This window comes from Cygnus atratus, chromosome 1 (genome assembly GCF_013377495.2).
Source record: "Cygnus atratus isolate AKBS03 ecotype Queensland, Australia chromosome 1, CAtr_DNAZoo_HiC_assembly, whole genome shotgun sequence".
Lineage (NCBI taxonomy): Eukaryota > Metazoa > Chordata > Aves > Anseriformes > Anatidae > Cygnus > Cygnus atratus.
This window is the reverse complement of record NC_066362.1, coordinates 71,251,735-71,275,416: the sequence shown is the minus strand read 5'-3', so window position 1 is coordinate 71,275,416 and position 23,682 is coordinate 71,251,735. Positions and strand designations below refer to the sequence as shown.

Genomic DNA, 23,682 nt, shown 5'->3' with positions numbered 1-23,682 from the left:
AAAGGTGTATGATGGGTGGTCCTTAATCACTTCCTTTATTTGAAGGTTGAGGTCAGGGTGGAAAAAGAGCCAAGGAAGGAAGTCTGCAGCACCCCTCAAACACACACACCTTCCTGAACAACTCCTTCAACATTTCAGAGGGTTAACTTGTAGTTTAATTAAGTAGCAAGAGGTCGGGATAGAAATAAACAGCCCTAACAAGCAACATACTGTGCTATTAAGCTTTTAGAAGTGACTTAAAAATTAGGTCAGTCTAATTTGTGGTTGATACTTTGTTCTTTCACTACTATGAACTCACAATGATGTCAGTCTCATGTTCAAACATGCCACATTTAGCAGCATACAGGCTTCCTGAGAGACTCTTTCAGCCTTCCTTTGTGCAAAAGGCTTCTGCCAGATTCTTAGCTCATACTTCGCTAACTCAGGCATGCCACTCCGGTTTCAAGGGAGTAACACTGGCTTCCCGTCAAATACTGCACAGTTTTGTTTTGCATGGGGGGTTGTTTTTCTTAAAAAAAAAAAAAAAATAAAAATAAATAAAAAAAATTACTAAACTTTAAGAACATGTATGCATATCCAGGCTACCATTCTAGACCTCACCTGTATTAGGCAAGGTGAACATCCAAAACAGAACTGCTTGTTAAAAGGTCTGGAAAACAGGTGCTTTGAACTAATTCAACCCATCTTTCTCCATCCTTACTTGACCTAAAGAATCTTTAAGTGTCCCTGTATTCTACCTAAATTCAATTAACTCTTGAGGATGCAAAGCATCCCACTGAATTAGGGCTTACTACGGAAATGCTTCCTACGGAACCATCCTCAAAAAAACAAGCACACTCACACATGGAATCTAATCTGTCTGTACAACTTTGAATGTTAGAAGAATTTTTATTCTCAGTATTATTTCTGACACAAAACTTGCCATGGAGTTTTTAAGCATGTTAGCAAAGAAGATAGCTTACAAGGCACAGGGATATTGTAAGTTTATCCAGCTACAAAACTTCAAATAAGCCTAGGACCCAGCATTAACCTTTTGCAAACATCTTTAATTAAACCCAAGTCAAACAGCTGTTCAAACCAGCATTGCTACTTATTTTGAATGAATGGCAAAATTAAGCTGAAAAAGATAAAGGAGAAGTTTTAAAAGTAGCTGTTAGTCCCTTCCATCCCTCTCTTCTGGATGGGAGGGTGCCCCAGCAGGCAGCACAGCCAAGTGGGGACACACGGTGGGTGGACAGACCTGCAGCTGCTGGAGAAGAATTCTCACCTGGGAGGTCCAGTGGGAGATCCACTCTGAGGTGCCACCCTACCTCTCCCCGCCATCCTCTCAGAAGGGCCTAATCAGCCTCTTGTGTAGTTGCTTTCTAACTAGAAGGCACAAAAAATCCTCAGGTGGAAGAAAGTGAAAGCCATTGAAAATACCACTGTAGGTTAAAAATAAAAAAATAAATCAAAAAATAAAATCAGATGCCCATTTGAAAATCATCACCTGCAAGCTCATTATCAGCTCATTATAATTCTCACAGTTTCACTCATTTTATAGCCATCAATAATTATCTATACTTTACATACATCCTAACTGCAGCTAATCTACTTGTTTCCCACTACAGCAGCCAATCACAGGAACTATCCCTTGCAAACACTCAGCTGAAGCAAAAGTAAGAGTTGAATTTCTCTTGGGGCTGCACCATCACAGACATAATATTAGCCCAGACTCTCCCACTCTTCTTCATGATGCTGTGTTTCCCAACATAGAGATTTAAAACCAAACAAACATACAAACAAAAATTAAATAAATTATCGTGTCAGGATGTTCAAACCTATACTACACATGTTTTCATGGAACAATGCTGTCATAATAATTCATTTAACATGTTTAGGAAAGCATCCTACTCAGTCAGGAAAAGGCGCATTATCTCATGGTCATTGCCAGCACCACATTAAATTCCAGTTATTCTATGAAAGAAAACGCCTGGACTTGGTTCACAAGAAGGGCATCCAGCTGATCCCTGCTATTACTGTTGTATCTGCAACTGCCCAAGGATACAGGAAAGGCAGGTCTCACAAGGAGAGGGAACATCTTTTCTGAGACCAGTTAATATGGAGAGATAGGAGAGGGAGGGAACAAATTCCAGAATGCACAAGCCCTTCCTCTCACACATGGATGTGAAACGGAACCAAGTTGTGACACAGGAACAGAAGCCTAGACTGCCAAAACATCTCCATATCCAGCCTGTCTCTCTTCCCAAACAGGAAAACAAGAAGTCCAAAGCACATCCCGAAGTATGTCATTAATTACCCAATGAATCACATTCCTTATGGAAACATTCTGGCTGAAGCAACATCACTGAAAACATGCAATAAAAGACAAAAAGAAACTGAAAAGATCCTCAAAGAAAGAACACTACCACCCTGACTCTGAATCCATGGAATTAACACCAAAACAAGAAAATCATGGAGTCATCACAAAATTACCAGATACATAGAAAGCATTTCCCACATCTTGACTCCTACTAATCCTTTGCTATTTGATAAATTACCTGCCCCTCTACTATACAGGGTCTAACCATGTTATCTCAGTCCCCCTCCTAAACAAACTTTTCTCTGAGTTAATCCAATAGTTTATCATTAACAAAACTTGACCTGGATTTACCTTTACATTCACAGTTCTTATTTCAAACTTCAAGTAGGGTTTGCATTCCTAAAACTTTGCCCATCGTCCCCAAACCAATCCATTTAAACAACAACAAAATTCACTCTCCGTACAAAACTCTTACAGCCCCTGTCTGGAAAAAGTTTGCATTTTGGAAAAAAAACAAAACCAGCACGCACACCCCAACACAGAGACGCTCACACAAAAGAGGATGGTTTCCTTAAAAATGCGTTTTCAGGTTTCCTAAAAAACTCTGACCATTTCAAGCTACAAATAAAACTAAATTTCTTTTCCTTCACTTCTAAGATTTGATGTAAAGATACCTGTGACAATGACGGTAGGTGATATTAGACACAATTGCTTTTGTACAGTTATGACAGCAACAGGTAGAGTTTATGTGTTTGTTGCCTGCTTTTGTTTGTTTTTTTCATTCTATTTGGATTATGAATAAACATTAGCTAGATAGCTTGCCACCTACAATGGTGGTAATTCCTACTAACGAATGCCAAAATTGTTTCAGATATGCAGACTTAGGTGGGAAATCTCTTCCAGAAAAAAACTCATCTCCAATTTAAATCGCTGATATGATTATAGCACAGGTCAAAATGTGCAGGAAAACAGTTTAACACAACCACAAAGCCAGAGGTCACTGCTTGCTCTCCTCAGGAAAGAAAGGAAGGAGAAGCACTCCTCCCGTCCCCCCTTCAGGCTTCTTCCTCTGCAGCCACCACACAAGGCTCAAGCTAGATGCTTAGGCACACACTTCTGAAATCAAATCACCCAAAACCTGGAAGCTTGAAAAATCAAGCACAAATCCAAATACTTTTTTAGAATGTCTGAATCTTAATTTACCTTAGACTGCTTTGCAACAGGCAAAAGAAGAAAAAAAAAGAAAAAAAATAACACCTCTGACAGATCTGAAAGAAAATGCATCTGGTCTTCCTGTAGCTACAATGCTTATCCAGGACTAAAGCATTCTTCTTAATCATGTTCTTGCCACCAGCTTTAAAGCACAGTTTTGCCCAGTTTTCTGGCACTTTGTTGAAAGCGTAACTACATATATCTTCTTGAGAACAACCTTCAGGTTTTGCAAGGAGTCTAGTCATCAAAGGTATGCCTTTTGGTATGCTTATGGTCACATGCCTGAATTTTAGTCAAAAAGCAAGAAGATGCAGGTATTATTGTTTTTAAATGTGTTTGGCAGCTAAATTCTCCTGATATTCCACATACATTGGGCAAGATGCTTCAGTGCAGGGACTAATCTGTCATGCAGAGAAGAGATGTCTAAATCCAAGACTCCTGAGCTAGCTCTGAACAAAACCAACAACTTAGTGTTCAAGCTAGCCTTGATAGAAAGGAGAGTCTATTTGCACAGGCTTACCCCATGGCACAGCTACAGAGCTTTCCAAACCTGAGCCAACCACTGTCTCCACAGCACTCCCCAGTGTAGGGCAGATGGACTAGGCTGAGCTGCACTGCCATATCCAGAATGATTTGTTCTGTAATTGCTGCTGTATGCAATTTCAGTACCAAACACCAACAAAAGCAGATGATTTCTTAAGCTTGTGTTATTCTTTCTGCTCAAACATGCAGAACAGGAATAAGGACTGGAGAATAATCTTACCACCAGCACACATAAATTGCTGCAGACAGCAGGGGTAGTCTGTATTCAGAGTTGAGTGAGAATATGCTGGAATGACTGAAAGAGAAGAGAAGGACACTATTTTCCCAAAAAGATGAACCTGACTACTAGGTATTAAACCACAAAACTTACAGTTGTCCCCAAGAGTTGATGTAACTTTGGCTTTAACCATGCCAAGCTCACTGCTTGCATGGGAAAGGAGGACCAGTCCCCATAGAGGATTACTGCTCTATTGGTACAAATTGTGTAAAACCTCAGATTAAGAACTCCTTCCAGAGAGTTTGCAGAGTTGAGTGCCCTGGAATTAGAAAGCGACAGCATGAAGACTGCTCGTGCAACCCCTGCATGCACCTTCCTCATTCCTATGCAGCACAGCAGGGACACAGGTTACATAACTGCGTTCCTCGGGGCGGTACTCGCTCCGTCAGGGAGTAATTATTTAACCAAGATCCCATCTGCTCCACATTCCCATTAAAGAAAATCTTATGCAAAAAGGTAAGAGCTTGGCTATGAGTCCTTGGCCCAAACATCCTCTTACCAGCACCGTGCTGCATGCCAGGTCATCACTATTTGTACTTCAGAAGGCTGCAGCTAACAGACTGTGTCAAATCCAAAGAACTTTGTCATTAAAAGAAAAACGTTAAAGCGAACAGTAGGAAGTGCTCTCCACGCTTTGTTAATCCTGTCAAACTATACTACACAGACAATTACAATTAACAAAAGTATTCTTAGGAAGCTTAGTGAGAGCTTTGGAGCTATGGTTTCTCTGCTTCAAGTACACTGGATCTAGGAAAACAGAAGGGGACAAGATTTCTCTTGCTGGACTTTAGCCCCTCACAAGTGCAAAAAGGAAACTGCCCCACTCCATACAGCAGCATAAGAGGTACAGATCTACCTGGAACTTCTGCTTGTCTTCCCGCCTACAAGTGGGCAGCACCGTTACTACCAGCACTTGAGCTTGTAACCACAGAAAAGCACAGTCCTTTTCTGCATTAGCTACTCACAGGCACATAAGGAGTTTCTTCCAAAAGGAGCGAGTAGACAAAGCTCACAAGCTTCAAGAAGAACATCTGAAAAAAAACCCTCATGCTGTCATCACCATAGAATCCTATCGTGTCATCACATGCAATAGAATCACCCTCTTCTTCACTGCATTTTGAACTTACTACTATATATAACACCCACGGCTTAAATCAGCGCCTCCCAGACAGACAGCCACCAACAGTCTAGGTAAGCACCTTTTAGCACATTTCTATTTTGACAAAGCCATAGCCATATCCAAAACTTTTTTGGTGAATAACCAATACCAAGCCTAAAATCCATTTACATTTCTTTTTAGGGGTAAATGATCACAAAGGGCCAGACTAACTAAAAATCTAACTATGGGTACCTTCTTTGAGTGTTTTTAAGGCATGATCAAATCCTCCTGGGGCCTGCCATAAACTGTTTATCTATCCAGCAAGGCTACAGGCAATTCCCATGGTATTCCCTCCCACCCCTTCCTCTTCTCAGACATTTAAATGCATTCAGATTTATCCATGAGAAAGCTTCTCTAAAGAGCAAGTTCCATGTCTGAACCCTGGAATTAGATTATCAATAGTTCCCGACACAGACCAAATTGCAAAATTCAGCTGCAGACTACTGGTGACCCAAGCAGGAATGGTGTGTAGTGCTACTAGAGCAGAAACACTGAGAGCTTTACAAAGAGAGCAGCACCATGCAAAGAGCCTGAGGGGAATGCTTCCATTCGGTTTACATAGATAGACATCTTCCGATTGTCTCACAACAATGAAGAAAACCTGGAAGTTGAATAATTATGATGGAGGAGAGCAACTCCAAGCCACCTTTTATGCTTCACAGGTTTCAACTAAACCATAAAGAACAAGAGGTTAAGCCTCCTGAAGTTCTGATAATTTTGTTTCCTTGTTTGTATCATCAATCAATTTTGGTTTTGTTTTTGAATCCAGAGGTAGGTTACTTAATCCCTTATAAAACTATAAACACAGCTAAATCCTTTGAGGTTGATGGCCACACTAAGAGATAAATGAATCCTACACAAAGAACTCAATTAAAGGTTACTATTACATGTTAGCAACTGATGGGACTTTCAAAGGCAATGACAGGTCTGAAAATTGAATCAGAAAACTTGTTAATTTTGTTGCAGCTCTGTTTTTCCTAAAAAAACAGAAACAACAATAAAAAACCTTGAAAGCTCTGAAACTTAACTGCTGTTTAACTCACACACACCGTATTTCAGTAAGTTCATAAAGAACACAGAAGCAACACTAACCAAAAAGGAATTTGTCCTGCTGGAGCAGAAAAAAGTTTACATGAACTATGTTTTGGGGACTGTCAGGAACCACCATGTGTAATCCCATTATTTTGACACCTCAAAGTAAAGCCCATCACATCTTAGACTGCTGTCTCAAAATCTAGATCTGTTAAAACCTCCACACCAAACCTAATCACACATTAAGGAAACAGCCACTGCTTGTAACAGTCTCAAGGGAAAAAGTAGAAAGACAGGAATTAACATCAGAAGTTACAGAAGAAAGGTGGTTTTGTTTGTTTAAGACTTACTTTGAAGATGTCATCTTGTGCATGCCAATTGTTGGCAGCCGTCAACAAAAATTCTTGCTGTTAACAGAAGTGATCGAAGAGGCATACAACTTACAGTATTACTACATTTTCTTGTGGATTTTAACCTCCATGCATTGCAATAAAAATGGTGACAGAAAGAAAACAAGATTAACTAATGGCCAGTCTAGAATAATGTGTCACTAGCTAACGGCTTCACTTACAAATCAATTGCCTGCACATTTAAATCACGTTAAGTACCCTCCTGATGGAACTCAAAAATCCAGCTACAGCTGAGAGGCTCCCCTTTGCCATCAACTTACTTCATTTTCACGACAGATTTCTCCTCAGACTTCTACATCAAAGCTAGCAATGTATCCAGACCATTTTTTTGGTGAGTATTAGGAGAATTTAAACAACATAAACGGATGAAAAACGCTTGCATAGGCACATGATACTAGCATAGGCTAGTAGCACAGTGGCATCTCCTTTGGCCTTGACTATACTATTCACACCTACTCAGAATGCTACAGCAAACGTAACTCTCCACACCAGCTCCTTTGACCAGATGAACACGTCTTTATTTTCTTCTTGGGCTGTACAAGACAACATGAGGACCCACCTATCTCACACTCTTTCAAAATATGGCCTCAAAACCACTACTTTGTGACAATGAGGACTGTGGCAGCAGCAGTATGACTGGTGCTTGTTACGTTGACCAGAACTGCCCAGGTGAACACCATTCTTTCCTGCCTCTGGGGCCTCCTGGATTCTGCAATAAATATCTCCATTACTGCATAGAAGGGATACTCTAAAAGAAAGTGTATATTAAGTAAAAATAAGCTGTGACTTAGGATTTAGATGCCAAAGCAAACAAGATTAGTACTCCATAAAGAAAATAACTGAGTTATTTACCACTTTGGAGTTCTACCAAGTATTTGATATAACCAAGCTAAAGCCTAGGATTTTAGTATATTTTCATTACAACTTGTTTTTGAGTAACTGGGTCTCAGAACAGCACTGATTTTTTTGTAGAGGAAAGATACAATCACTAATGCTTTTTCTCTACTTCTGGAGTAACACTTCTTAATCATTCCTTTTCACAACAGTGACCTTAAAAAAAAAAAGAAGTATTTTGATAACAAGTTCCCTGTGCTTAGTGTTTCATACCAATTTTATGCTGGCAGACATGCCACATCATTCCAGACAGAGTGTATTTTCAAAATGGAAACCTATCAGGAAGGAATTCAGAGACTTACGTGCCCCAAATGAAGGGAAGACAGCTGACTCAGAAGTGGGAAGCATGCTATTACTATTTCATTCGCTTAGCTGGTAAAATGGCACTGGCATTACAAAATGTTTGAGGTCAGCTGAAGCACTCTATATATGAGGAACCATAAAGAATGCCATTAAGAATGAGGAGGAAGAATCTTTTCCTAGTACAAGAAAAAAAATTTAAAAACTTCAAGAAGCCTGTACGTGGCTGTTGGGAGGGGAGGAACAAAAGGAAGGAGGAAGAAATCATTAAGAATCTGGCACCTTTAATCCAGGAAAATATCAGAACTTTTGCAATTCTCACAAACCAAACAGGAATCACACAGTTACTACGGAAAAGGGGGAAGAGTCCAGTCAATTCTGTTTAAGAGAAGGAAGTAAGGGAAATACCATGCCAAATGCAAGAGGAATTTGATTTGACAAAGGAGAATCCACATTTCAATTTAGTCTTTAAACCATGACAGGACACGGCAAGGGACGTCTTTGGTTCCTTGTTTTTTCTTTACCTGGAAATAAGAAACCAAACTTCCCCTCTGCTCTTCCCTGCAGTGATTTTAGTACTAAGTCAGAAAGCCAATTTATCATTTCTGTTAGCTCACCACTAAACAGCAGTGGCCATAATATAACCGAGTTCACCACACTCATGGAAGGAATCCTGTCAAAACTAGTACCATGCTGTTCAGTTTCAAAAATGGGGATTAAAACACTGCCAGTCCACAAGATCCTCAATTCAAGAAGAGAGGAAATTAAAAACTGCATGTTTAGCTCCCATCTGAGTCTAAAAGTTACAGAAGGTATACATACCACTTCACAAGGAAAGGGAACAGGAAGCCAGGGAAGAAAAGAGTCATTATGCTTAAATGGTAACATTTTCGTGAGGTTACACAGGCCAAATGAGTATATCCCAGAAAAATGTGAATCCAAGCCTGGGTAAAGAAACAGAAAGCAGAGTAAGTGACAGCAGACAGGAAAAAAAATGCCTTTGGAGAGCAAAGAGTATCAGATTGGAAAACATATCAAAATAATAATAAAAATCATAAGAGCTAGTCCACAAAAATTGAAGGTTGCAATTAAATTTAATACTAACACAAGATAATAGCTGAAAAGGGAAAAACAGATTTCTTTGCAAGAGTCTCTCCCACACAGGATGCTTGCAAAAGATAAATTTGAGATAGACTAGGATGATCTACTGTCAGGACTGGCAAGTCTAATGAGAGATTTAAAAAAATGATTAATCAACAATAAGTCACCATGTCCCCACGATTTATGAGGGAATTAAAGAATGTAATGGCCAAGTAGATAACAGAAATATGTAATTCTCATTAAAGTGAGCTATTTCAGGAGAGGTACGAAGTGTTTGTAAAAACATGCTATAGGTGATATTAAATTAAAAAAAAAATCAGGGAACTTCAGTACTAGGAAAACTGGTTTAAAAGTAGCCACACAAAACATCTGGATAACCTGATGATAGGTGTAACTGAACATAAGCAGGAAATGGGGGAGGACACAGAATCACCTTTCTATACCCCACCCAAACCCACCATTAAATTTTCCCATGCAGCTTGGAGCATATCAACTCAATTGCTTAAAAGAACCTTACGTAGACTTACCAAAAAGTCCATTTTGTAGCTGTCTATAGGAAAAAGTTCCAAAGATTTGGAATTAAAAGAAAAATATAATACAACTATACACATGCACACCCATTCCCCACCAATGAGAAGATGGAAGAAACTCAGAGGATCCATAAATATTTAAAAAAAAAAAAAAAGGCAAATTGAAGTCTGTGTTGACAGAAACAATACTGGACAAAGTTATCGGAAATTAACCACTTTGTAAGTTAATTCTAGAGCTGTGGACCTGGCTAAACAGCAGAGCTGGGTTAATGGAAGGCTACTTCAGTTGGCTTGTTTGTATAAACCCACGTAAATTTGCTGCAAGCAAAACCGTCTACATGGTCAGAGGGGAAAAAAAAAAGTCTCTTCCCTGATGGACAAAAGTCCTCAGCTGACAAAGTATCACCAAGAACAAGACTAGGGACAGCAATTTCAACACCAGCATGTTCTGGGTTCCAATCTGCCCTACATGTGATCTGCTGCAGCACCATCTCTTTCAGTGCAGATGCCTGATGCCAAGCACATGCTTAACCCTGCAATATGGAAATGCAAGCAGCCATACATCGACAGGAGCTCTGGCCAGCAGAACCTTTTCAATCTTGACATGACCCCGCGATGATGATCCTGTTATCACCATACTCTTACTTAAAGTAAATATAAAGAGCACTCAAAAAAAAAAAAAAAAGACTGAAGGTGTACAAAAACATCCAGTGTTATGATTAAAAAAAAGTCAGAAACACCACCTGGAGAGGAGTGGAAATACTGAAGTGAGTTTTAGGTGAAATCAACACCTTACCCCAAGCACCTGGCAGAGATGACACAAACAATTAAAAAGTAAGGAAAATTAGAATTCCATATGACAACTCCAAACATATGACAACACCAGTACCATTTAAATTAATATAAGAAAAATACAAAATACAAAAATTAGACAGGGTAAAAACAAAAATAGGCATTACTAGCCATCCATTCAATAGCAGTAAAGAGATTTTTTATTTTACTGAATAAGTATGATATAAAAGAAATGCTTTCAAGTTTTCAGTAGAAAGAGATTAGGCTTTCATTTAATTTCCTTCTTAAGCCCAAGTAATGACCAGAAATCACATGCCTATTCAATTAGATACACTAAAAGCTACTGAATGTGCAAAATTTGTCTGCCTTCTTCAGATAGCTACAACCACTAAAGCCACGTACTCAGTCTTTCATGACGATCATGTATCTGGATCTTCTCGCTCCGTTATACATGACCAGTCCAAGAAGACCTATCTGCAAGGCTGTTTTTCTCCCCTAGCTAATTAATTGCTTGTCCTTTTATATAAAACATCAAAAAATCATTTTGAATAAAAGCTTTATAAAACATACGCTGTTCTGGACAGAGTGTGTACGTCTGTTATATATCTGTGTACATGTCTATATAGACAGGCACACAGTTTGTACGTGTATGGACTCATATGTGTGTGTGTTTGTATATAAAGCAAACATATACACGCATGCATATACATCCTGCCATTTTTAAAAGAAGAGCTTCCTCACAGAACTCAAATACTGAATTTGCCACGTCACAGACAAGAAGAGCTTCCACTGGAGTACAGGGCTCTGTGAGATCCCAGCAGCCCAGCCAAGCAAACCTGAATGTACAGTGGCAAATGAACAGTCACTGTTAGGATTTTACATTAAAATGATGGTTCCAGCCTTAGTTTCCAGTAGACAAATCCATCTCACAAATACACTTCTGGCTGCCCCAGCAGAAAGATAAGCTTGGAAAGGAATTTCTTTGAGTTTCCATAATCCTCTTCAGACTGCCACGAGGTGCAATGTGCATACCTGCACTGTGGGATACAGCAACTCCAAGGATACCCTCACCTGGCTTGTGGGCCAAGTGGCTGCAAAGAGGACCAAGAGATGGGTCTCTGAAGCAAGAAGAAATTATTTGGCTGGAGCAGAGTAAAGCACCAAGCCAGTTTGCCTTACTGACAAAAGTCTGACTGCTGTTACCTGCTACAGAAACACACGCTGCACTGCCCTAGCTGGACAGAGCTCCACTAGTTTCAGTGGATCCACGCTAATTTTCTCTCTTTTCACTTTTGTTGCTACTGAACCTACTTCTTTTGGCCAACAAGGGGAATAGGGAGTTAGGAAGAGTCCAGAGTAAAGGAGAGAACAGTCCACAGAGTATTTTACTTCTAAGACTTATGTATCCAAAGGGCATGTAATTTAAGGTCTGTCATAGAAGCGAATGACCACCTAGGGCCTATGAAACAGCACAACAGATTTTTGGTCTGCTTCAAGCAAAACCTGACGAGGCTAGCTCATACAGCAAAATGGGCTACTTAAAATACCATCCTCTGACTTCATCTCAAATGAAGTATGAACAGTCACAGAACTACCCCAGCAGCAGACTCAGGGCAGCAACTAGTGGCAGAGGGGCTGTGACAAGCAGCTGGACTCGGGAACCTTTTCTACTAGCACAGCTGCAGCAGGACACTGTCAATAGCCTTTACACTACTACTCTTCTGCTTTGTGTATTCAGATTAAAGCTCCTAGTGGCACTGACTAGTTGTCCTTGCAAAGCATTCACACCAATGGAAACATGTAACAGAACCCAAAAATGTTAGAAGACAAATCACAGGAGCCTGGGGAAGCTTGTACATTTGTACCTATAGCATAGTTAGAGGACATCAGCTTCTTGAGCTGGACATATCCTAATAGTGAACACAAGATTTGCCAACCTTTTTTTTTTTTTTAATAAAAGCTTATTTTCCATCTAGAGTAACTATATATGTACCTGATTAAAAATAAAACAACACAAAATCCAACAATAATTCACTGACAGCATGAAGAAAAATTCCATTTCACGAAAAACAAACAAACAAAATACCATTCTGTTTCACAACAGAAATGCATAGACAGGTCATTTTTCCCATTCCTTCAAACCATCTCAGTTGCATTGAAAAAACATGTATTTACATGGATTTGGAAGTGCTCTATTTGAGGCCCATGTCTCTGAACCTTACAAGTTTCCAGCATGAAAATGTGGTCTGTAGGGCAACATTTTGAAACCAACTCTTTCTTAAATATTGACAAATGCCTACTGATAAAGACAAAATACGCAAACCCATGCAATATTACTCTCCCAACAGCCACCATGCATTCTAAACCAGCATATATAGATTGGAATATATATCTGCAGTTACACGAATTATAAACCAAAACACAGACTCACGAAGGCAAAATGCACTACTCATTACTGTTTAAATCTTTAGAAATTATTTTCTAGATGCACAAATAATATTTACTATCATGACCTCACTGGAAGCTACCCCTTTCGCTATATTTCCTAAAATTTATCCTTAGACTTTTATCAAATGTTTTTTCCTCATACACAGAGAAAATAACTCTTTTGTTATCTGCTAGTACAAGCTCAGTATTACTAGCAAAAGCGGAATGACCCTATCCTGTTGTCATATTACAAATGTGTTTCCTGTGCTTTAAAAGGCTCATCGTCAAGTACAACCAATGCAGAACTTTTTTCTTTTTTTTTTTTTTTTTTTTGAATAGTTGTCACCTCTGTTGCCTCCACATTCTTCCTTTTTCCCCTTATTAGCCCATAGGGTGCCCTTTTCCCACAGATGATCAATACATAAGGAACAGGGAATAATGGAAAAGAGGTATGTTTCCCTTCTCTAGTATTTCCACAGTGGCAGAAATCGATGCTGATAGCACAGAGATTTTTGAACTGGACATACTGTTTGAAGCTTCAGCTGCAGAAAGTGATAAGCCTGAGCATTTTTCCCACTAATGCAACTTAACAGCATTTTGAGTAAAAGCAAAAGGCTCACAGCTCTGTCCCCATGTATCAGAAGATAGTACTGTATTTTGAGTTAAACATTTAAACATAAGTCAGCCTATTTTACTACTGGTGGTGAAGCTGAAAGATGTGGTTGGTTTCATTACTTTACCTTCTTAATATCACAAAGCAGCTGATCTATTTGATGAGTGTCCCAACTCCAACCGCGCCCAAAAAAAGTAATACTATTTTCTAGCAATAGGTAGACTCCTCCAGCTGTGCTTTGATGTATAACAATTGACATTTGAAAGAGAGAGACCTCTGAAGTAGGAAGTTGCACTTGCATGCTTTGCCAATATAAACAGAAAAAACAGGTAAATAAGTGATAAGTAGCTGACAAAGAATAAGGTTTGGCTGTATTGAAAAGTAATACCACAGATGGACCAAACATTAAACACTCAACAGAAATGCCTTACTTTGGTGGATATAATAAGATTTTTCTAAGCACACTTTATAATTTAGTTAAGTAAAGATACGTAAAAACATGTGACTACAAGGTATTTACTCCAGTATCAGACAGGTTCCAAGTCAGGGAAAGCATAACATTAAAGTATTTTTTTGTTCGTTTGTTTTTTTTTGTTTTGTTCTCTCTTCCCTGCCCTCCTCCCCCCAGACCTCTAACATCTACCATAGACTTGAAGTTTGATTTTTTTTGTATGAAATTGAACTGAAGATAACATATGTCAATACTCAGTTATAAGTATTCGTTGCACATGTACCCACCCCAAAAAAACAAATGCTCACTTCAGCCCCTCACCCCTGAATTATCAATGGAAAAATATTTTTTTTTAGATTAATTGTCAAGCCATGAAAGACATTTTACTGCCAAAGTAGATAGCCTCATCAAGGAAAGGGGGGGAAATAAATAAATTTAAAAATTGCAGGAACCTGGAAGCTTTTTAAAATTCCCCAAACTGCATCTCTTTAAACTAGCATTTGCTAACAATGTCCCTGTACTCGGCTCTTTTTGTGCGCCTGTCACTCAGCAGCACGTAAGAACAGATAGTCCAGAAGCTTCCTAAAAGGACAAGAACTGAACCTTTAACCTGAACTGGCTCCTGCTTCGCCACCCACCCACCTCTCCTACAGCAGTAAATCCTCATCATTGACTGAAACAGTTGACAAAGTCAGTACTGAAAAGAATGTTCTGCCTATTTTAATGCAAAATCTTGGAAATCTATGGCATGGCTCAATAAGAAAGATTAGACAATCATTGGTTGAACCCTCTCAAAATACCGTAACTAAAAGAAAAAACCTTAATTTTAAACAGCAGATGTATTCTCATGTAGCTATGCAGACATTTCATAGTCACTCTGCCATACTGGCTTATGTCTGGCTGTTTGAATAAAAATAGCTAATGTGCTTGCTCGTTACACCATTAAATAAAGTGCACAAAGGAATTGCCAGTACTGTTTTTGTCCATTAAAGGCAATGGTCATTAATAGCTTGTATTTGTAGAAGGCTGTCAGAGGAACAGAATGCCTGAGCTTCCTCAACATTCTTCTGTAGGTTTAACCATACATTAGGCAGAAGGGGAAATGATACTGCACACTTCCTCATTCCAGCACAGGTCACACCTGCAGGAGAGCTGGCAAGTCACACAAACCCCAGTCAGAGAAAAAGATTCAAGTCCTACAAATTTGGGGGGCGGGGGCAGAAAAAGGTGAGTCTCTCCATGGGAAGAGAGAATTTGCACATCTTGGCAAAATGTGCAATGATGTGGGTTAGTATTTCAACACTTTTTTTTGCCGTCCTGACTAATGCCTCAGAGACATATGTGCTACTTGTATTACTATTCCTTCTCATCCATTTTATGCTTGAAGGAGTTAATTTTCAGCAATACTCTGAGAGGAAATAGGCAACAAATGGCCTAGTCACATAATCATGTCTGGGCTGGATGAACAGATTTTTCAGACATCTTCAAATAGGTCCACCTGGAAATCACAGCCAACATGCTCAATAAGCTACAGTGAGGAAACAGGCTGTGTCAGCTGGATGGTATCCAAACATGGATCACCTAACAAGCAGAACGGAGGACTGGGAAGCTGACAGCATGCTCACAACGTGTCATCCATGAGAAGTGGTGGATTTTCACCAGCTACACTGGAGACCCCACTCCACTGACAAGTAGAGAACAGAAAAAATATATGTAATCATACATATTCAGACAAGAAGTTACATGCAAGAAAGAGAGAGAGAGAGAGAGAGAGAGAAACAAACGAGGTAACAGGGGATGCCCTACCTAGAAGAACACAGAATTTACCAGCCCTCATAAAGACTTTGCCTGTTTGCCTTCAGCTGCATGTCTGAGTGAGACAGGGAACTGTGAACCTAGAGACCAGTCATCGTTGTTTACATCTCTCCAGTAAGACCTCAGAGTACTCATCATATAGAGTTTGAGAGGTTTTAAGAGAGAGAAGTAGTGCAGGATTAGCTTGGGACAAAAGGGAAGAAGGCACTCGGTCCCATTGCGATGAGAAGAGACTCACCATCAGCGCAGAACTCTGAACAGGCTCTGGCAAGAGATACTCTTTCACAGCCAATCCTCAAATTTGGAGCATACCTGTCTTGCACCCAGGGATCTGTGAGAGGCAGAGGAAGCCCTACTAGAAGTGGTGACACCATTTGTCATCTGCTAATTGGGATTCAATCTAGCGTGAACCTTCAGACTTATTTGAACCCAATAATACATTAGTCTGATGCACTAAGATTAATGCTGTACTTTTTTGCTGGAATATTTTTCTTTGTTGCTCAAAAACTGGCAAAGCTTTATGAATCTTTCTTCAGACCAAGAAGTTTACTCTGCTTGCTCCCCTAGTTTTACTAGTAAGAAGCCTCAACCTAAATTCTCTTATTTTAGAAGGGTACTTCTGAGTACAATGGGGTTAGAAGAGAAACTTATCAGATTGCTCCGTCCCTCTCCAGCTCTCTTCCCTCCCAGTTTTCTGGAGTTTAAATAGCCTCCCATGAAACTGCCAGGGACAGCAGAGCTGGAAAGCAAGAGAAAACACTGATACACAAGCAACATTTTTAAAGAAAAAAACTATGAAATCCCAACACCAAGGCAGGTTCTCACCTGTAACCAAATACTTCTGGGAACCATATGAATGGTAGGTGCTATACTTACTCCAGACAGTATTAATACAGTGACTGGAAAATAATCCCATGCCCATTCTTAAGGGGAATATGTTCTCAGTGCTTATCCACCTTTGAAATTACGGCTTGTTTCAGTAGTGACATGGCATGCTTCAGAAAGGCCCTCTGAAGCGTAGTTCAAACTTCTTGGATGTATTTGGAAGCTGGTGTTTAGAAGATGGATGGCTTCCATGCTCAAAGGACTACATATGCCTAGTGAAATATGCACTATCAAGAAAGCCATTCTGCAAGCATGATCTTGCAGGTAGAAACCCAAGTCCTGACATGGCATTTGAGTCTTTAAAGTCTGGGGTGAATGATTCTTACTCACATAAGCAATCAAGAAGCAAAAACACTTGGGTTATTAAAAGTGTAGTGTTTATAGCCCTAACATTATGAATTATTCTGCCTTCAAACATGCTTTACTAGGAGTTCAGTAGGAGCACAATGTAGTAATGCATCAATTTTATCTGGAATACTGTTGGGGGAGGGAGAGTTGCTCTCCTATTTTGAGAGTAACATCTATGCTACACATGCAGTGCCAAAGCCTTCTAATCCAACAGGCTGAATACATACTAGTTATTGAAACTCAAGAACGTGTGCACAAAAGGAATTTCATACAATTAGTCTCTGTTGTCCTCCTCAATTTATGCTCTCCGTAAAGTTCTCATTCCAATGTTGCTACATTACACACTCAGATCCATCTTTTTGCCTCCCACAATGACTTTAGTTATGTAAAAGCATTAACACAAACAGGCAAGGATGTTAAAAAAAAAAAAAAGCATTTGCACAAAACACTGATCTGTCATCTAGTACAACAGGCTCATTTCATAGATCAATATAGCAAAGCAAAATCGCATGAAGCCTAGTGAAAACAGATGACACTGTTTTAGTCTCAGTACTGGAAACCCTGGTTTAGTTCCAGTATTAGAAAGCTTGTATCACAGATTTCTGCTGAAGAAAATTGTAACAGAACACACTTATAAAAAAAATTTTCACACTAATGTAGCAGGCTATCACTCTGAATAGCATGTATAAAAATCTTACAGAAGAAAAAGATTACATTCATTCTCAAATAATAAGAAGCTTTGTACACCTCCACTTGTACATCTTTATTTGCTGAACATCTTACAGAAGTTTATAACTGAAGCTTGAAACAAAATGTGACCATAAACTTATCTGAGGAGGTCTGTGCAAAGAATTGATCCTAATTTCTGAGAACTTGTACTACATGGGGCAAAATTACCTGAAAGAATATGCCAAGGAGAAGCTTCCTACTGGCTAGGTATGGCCTACATCGTGACAAACAAAGAACAGAGATAGCAGACTTCATCTCCATGAAGGACCTTGTTTCAGCAGCGCTGTTCGCATATTCACGCAGCACAGATATTATGGCTTCGCACAGTGCCAGAACAGCAAGGCCGCAACACAGGAGCGGGGGCAGGTCTGTCACAGACCGGGTCACTACACCTTCCTGCAGCCTGTCACTGAGGCAGCACTCATTCCCCTCTTTCCTAGCCTGCCCAATTATTAAGTTTTGTTTTTTCGTCTGCAGAAGCATTTCATAGGGACACAAAATGGAAAGACGCCAGTCTTCCCAGAGCCAATTCTGAGTAGGTCAGTCTTGGCTCAGCAGCAGACTACACAGCTCAGCAAAAGGAAACACAAGGCCTTGAACTCAGGCCCATCTTCCCTCCCGTCCTCCATACACACATCCAGGATGCAGTTTTGCTTTCATCGCTGAGGAATAGTAATTCACTGGTGGTCAATATCATCTCCACTGGAGACTATGACAGCTACCAAGAGGCCCTAACCATAAGCAAACCAAGAACTGCTCAGATTAAAGCTATACAAACCCTGAGAGGAAGATGCCAAACTTTACCATTGATGCATATTTTTGGCCTCCTTCAAGTGTCATAGGAAGTTCCAGAATAACTATAACGGAGATGCCTTACTTGGAGCTGCCAAGCTAATACCAACCTAAGGGTCAGATAAGGCAAGGAAAGAAGTGGTAACATCAACTCCCCTGGTCTGATGGCATTCTTTGGCCGGTAGCAATACTGCAGTAGTTGGGGCATCTCAGCTTCTGGCTTTGCTTCCTCAGCCTCCAGAGCCAGTTTCTTCTCAGTTAGCTTTGAAATCAGGGCAGTGATACTATTTATTAAACCAGTGATACATGAAAAAGAAAAAAAAAAACACACACCTGAGGATAGGGTTCCTCAGGTAACCAGTAGGAAGCAACCTGAAGTTACAGTGTTCACTTCCCCACTACACCAATGACCTTCAGTATGGCTGGCTTTAGGCCAGGCAGGTGCCCCGACACACACACTGCCAGGCAACCCATTGCCCATGTCTTCCGATTTCTTCAGAAAGTACAAGCCACGTATGCAATTGACAGCCCTCGAGAATGCCACATTGCCTTTTGCTTGTAAAAAGGTACACCATATAAATCAGAAAAACATTACCGATATTTAAAATGATGATACATAGGTACTGATATTTTAAATGCTCTACAGAATCTCTCCATGTCACTACACAAGATACGGAGGCAACGTGTAAGGAATTGAAAGGAGAGAGAACATACCATTCAATGCATCAGGGATAACTTTCCTATTACCCAGAAAAACAGATTCTTGATGATGATTCTTAAATAACACACAAACATGCTATTACACAACCATGGACAAAGTTCTACAAGACTGCAAGAAATTTTTAGTCATTTGATCAGCTTAAGAACAAAGGTATAAGGACAGCCACAGGATATACAGGCCAAACTCTGGGTTCTTCCTGGGAGTTGAATGAAAGAAAAAAAAAAAAAAGGACAAAAGAAAAAGGGAGGAATGTGCCACTCTTTCCAGCCCTCGTCCTTTGACAATACCTACTCTATGCTGTCTATTCCTACTATACCTACTGTCTATTAAAGATTGTCAGCATGTCAAGAACGACCTTGATGCTTTCCTCACTGTTCTTGTGTCATCATGATGACTTGTGTCATCATGACTTGGTTTTCTTGAGGAAAAAGTGTTTCAGCTGTACTTAGTGCATTTCTTGGAAAATGTGTTTTACAAACAATGAATACTTCTGAATAGCTCTGGGGAGTAAAGAGATGAATGTTGGGAAAAAAAAAAAAATTGTGTGACTGAGCAAGGCCCGTGCTCTGCAAACAGCTCTTACTGCACAACGCATTAGAACCTGAAGACCAAGGCAAGTAACAAAAACCAGTGGCTAATCTGCCTTTTCAGCATCTAGCAGAGAGCCTGAGTTCACCCTCCAAAGGTTTCCTCAGGCCCACCCGATCACTGATACTCATCATACAGGCAGAAGCACAGCAGACCCACTCACTCTATCCCGTCTCTAGCAATCCTCTACGACTTCATTCCCCCAGACTGCAGCTCATTGCTGTGCACATGCAGGCACAGGCCTCCAGGGCAGTGTGATCTGGCCAAGGAAGGTGCAGGGCACATGGCAGATGCATCCACAAGTCTGCCCACGGACCTGCAAGTGGACAGCGCTGGCTCGGGAGACAGACCTGGTGAAATCCATTTAACACATTCCCAAAGAGCTTCTGCCAATACCGTTCCTATGGCCAGTGAAGTTATCCTAGCTAAAAGCAAACATCCCTGTTAGGCTAGCTGACTTTGCTGAAAGAAGACCACGCATTTTATAGAAACGAAGATAAATTGAGCTCATTTTCTCCTACAGAAGTTGTTCCGGTGTGACTAAAGCTGATTCTGTTCCATTATATCTGCTTAGGTAGCTAACAAAATGAGACCTACTGGAGCAGGAACATATTTATGTATCTTTAAACAATGTAATGAGATTTTAAATGCTTGGTTGGGCTTTCTGGACTTTTGTCCACACATTAAATCATACAACGTTTCATGGCTACCACCTCTAACTACCACAAGAACTGGCAACTTCTCTGCTGCTTTTACTTATTTGTACATTTAAAGGGAGACATTGAAGTTGTGTGTTAAGGTAGACTGAAGCCCTATTGTATTAAACAAGCATAATGAACAGAATTCATAACGCCTCAAACATTTTTATAGATTTGTTTCTAATATTTATAAGCATATTCAATAAATGCATGATTTACTTTTGAATATCGCTATTCTTTATATCTTCAGTGACTAAAAACTAAAGCTAAAAATACTTATACGAACCCCTGTTGCATACTTCCTCCACATTCAAACAGAAACCCCCAACCAACCAACATAAACAACTGGGATGAATGCTTCAATTTCCAATGGGCAGCAAGACGAATGCCATAAAAAGAAATTAAGACTTACTGTTTTTCCACCTTCCCTCAAAACACAAGAGTCTAAACCAACCCCTGTTTGGTCAGTTGTGACTTCGTAAGTTCTGTATCTACCAAACCACACGCTGCCAGGAATAGCACAGATCTTAAAGTAAGGAATACAAAATCATTTTGGGGTTTCGGATTTTTTTAAGGTCATTGAAAGAACCCCCAAAACACATTCCTGCAAGGAGAAACAGTTAAAACTGATTTTAGCTTTAAAAAGGTGCTATTTATTCTATTTATTCTGCTGGGTATACACAGAATGTTTGAACAAAAAAAGTTAGTCATAGCTCAGACAATACAGCTTACTATGACTACACCCTTCACTTATAGGAAAACCAAAAGATCGATTTCTGTTTCAACCAACTGAAACAGCAGAAGAATAAAATAACTTCTCCTTGGTTTTGTTTTCTAAAAGACACCTTTCCATCTGACATGTAAGAAAATGGTTTGGGCCGCTGAAAAATCCTGCCACTGGCCAGGCTTTGCAACAGGCACATCCCATACACCTTGTTCTGCACACACTGTGTGCGCTGAGCTCATCATCCCTCCCTGTGGCTTCTAGGGGGGGAAAAAAAAAAGTAAAATAAAGGCAGAAGAGGGGATCTGTCAGGCTGCGTACCAGCACAAGCCACAGAGTTACAAGTTTACGTGATCACACTGTCAGGTTAACAATTTGCAGTTTGCTTCACTCTTAGACTCCACAGCAGCCTCCATTTTGTCAGCTGCCTCAATTTAAATGTTTCCCAAGCCCAGCTTAGCACTTCAGGTTTCTTCGGGAGTCCTTCGGGGCTTTAAAGCATCCTCGGCCGCTGGCGGCGGTGCAAGGCAGACTGGACGCCGGTGCGTTTGCCCAGCTCAGAAACACAGCCGCGCATATCCAGCCTCATCCACACACCCCCAGCCACCCTCCCAAGGTGATTCCGGCGCACGGCGAGAAAGCCGGGGGTCTGCCCCGTATCCCTGCCTGCCCTTCCCCGCTCCCCGGGGCAGCCCCTCGCCCCTCGTCCCCTCCTCTGCGCCACGGGGCAGGTGGACGCGCCCCTGCCCACGGGGTCCCGGCCGGCCCCGATGCTGGAAAAGCCGGGCTGCGGCGGGCCGGTGCCCCCCTGTCCCCCTCAGTCCCCTCTCCTTACCATCGGCGGGGACAGGAGGAGGAGGAGGAGGAGGAGGAGGAGGAGGAGGAGGCCGGAGCCTGCCCGTGCGGGGCAGCGACCTGCCCGCGGCTGGCGCTCTCCTTCGGAGGTGAGGGGGCGGCGAAGAAGGGCATGGGAGAGGAGGGCAGGCGGCGGGAACCCTCCCTCACCTCCCTCCTCCTCCTCCTCCTCCTCCTCCTCCCGGCCCGGCCCCCCCAACCCCCCTGCCCCGCGGGGCAGCCCCGGGCCGGGGGTCCCGGCGGCGACCCCTGCGCTCCTCCCGGCACTTACTGTCGCACCCCCCGTCTGTGTCTGTCTGTCTGCCTCGGGTCTGTCCCCGCGGCGGGGATAAAAGTTGCCACCAGCCTCTCTCTCTCCGCTGCCGCCAGAAAGCAACTTTTTGTCTCCTTCCAGCCGCTAGGAAAGCGCCTCTTTCGCCTTCTTCTTCGAGTCAAAAATAACAGCAATTTAAAAGGAAAAAAAAAAAAAACGCTATTCTGGTCTTTTTAGGAGGGGGAAGCATGAAGGCTGAGGGAAGAGGAGAAGAAAAAGGAAACATTCGGAGCTTTTTTTTCTCGTCTTCTCCCCCCCCTCCCCCCCCCCCCAAGATGGCTTGAGAGAATTAAAAAGGGACAGCGGGGAGGGGGGGGGGGGGTTGGAGGTCGGGAGGGGAAGAAAGTTTGGGGTTGGTGGTGAGGTTTGGTTTGGTTTTGTTTTTTAATTTTTTTTAAGCCTCCCGTTCCTGAAAGGAACCAAACAATTCCTAATAAATGGGTAGAGCAAACAGACCCGAGGAGGAGGAAGGAGAGAGAAAAGAGTTTTGCTGGTCAGTAAACTTCAAGCTGCTGGGATGAGGTCATTGGTGTAAAAATAAAGCGATGGCGTCATTTGAAACCAATCCCGGTGAATGAACTCAGCCGGGAGGGGGGGACAGGGAGCCGGAGGAGGGGGGAGACAAGCCTCGGGAGGCGGTCCGCCAGTCGCGGACCAGTACACCCGGTCCCGGGCTGGGCCGGGCCGGGGTAGCTCCGGGTGCATTGCTGTCACCGGGCCGGCGGCTGGGGGGAGGGGGCGGGGGGCTGGACACGCGTCCGCTGCCCCCGGCCTCCCGGCCGAGCTGCGGGGCCGGCCCCTAGGAGGAGCCGTGGCCGCCGAGCGATTCAAACGGGCTGCCGCCACCCGCCCGCCCGGCCCGGCCCGGCCCAGCGGGCCGGCGGGGACGGGGCAGGCGCCGCGATCACCAGCACCGGCTGCGGTCCCTTCCCTCACAGCCCGGGCCGGGCCCCGTGGTCGCCGGGACGGGGAGGGAGGGACGGCTTCGTCCCCCTGTGTCCCCAGCCCCAGGGGTGCCGTGGGCCTGCTCCCGCCGGGCCTGGGCCCGCGGCGGAGCTCCGTGGCAAGTTGAGGGCTATCACCCCTCCAATAACCCTGTTAGATTAAAAACAATAAGACAACAACGTGAGGAAAATAAAAGTGAAATCTAAACAGACACGCAGAAACATAA

The 23,682-nt window shown here is 41.9% G+C and overlaps 1 protein-coding gene across 5 annotated transcripts in view; it reads right to left on the bottom strand.

Annotated features, from left to right (window-relative positions):
- Positions 1–23,036, bottom strand: part of DUSP16 (dual specificity phosphatase 16) — a 67,783-nt gene extending 44,747 nt beyond the window's left edge. The window contains exon 1 of one of the 5 annotated variants that reach the window (XM_035551078.2): positions 22,470–23,036. The gene's annotated coding sequence lies outside the window, so the exon portion shown is untranslated. Of the gene's footprint in view, positions 1–22,178; positions 22,342–22,469 lie in introns of those variants that run through there. The other 4 variants (XM_035551081.2, XM_035551082.2, XM_035551077.2 and 1 more) reach the window with 4 other exon arrangements.
- Positions 23,037–23,682: the final 646 nt, after the last annotated feature.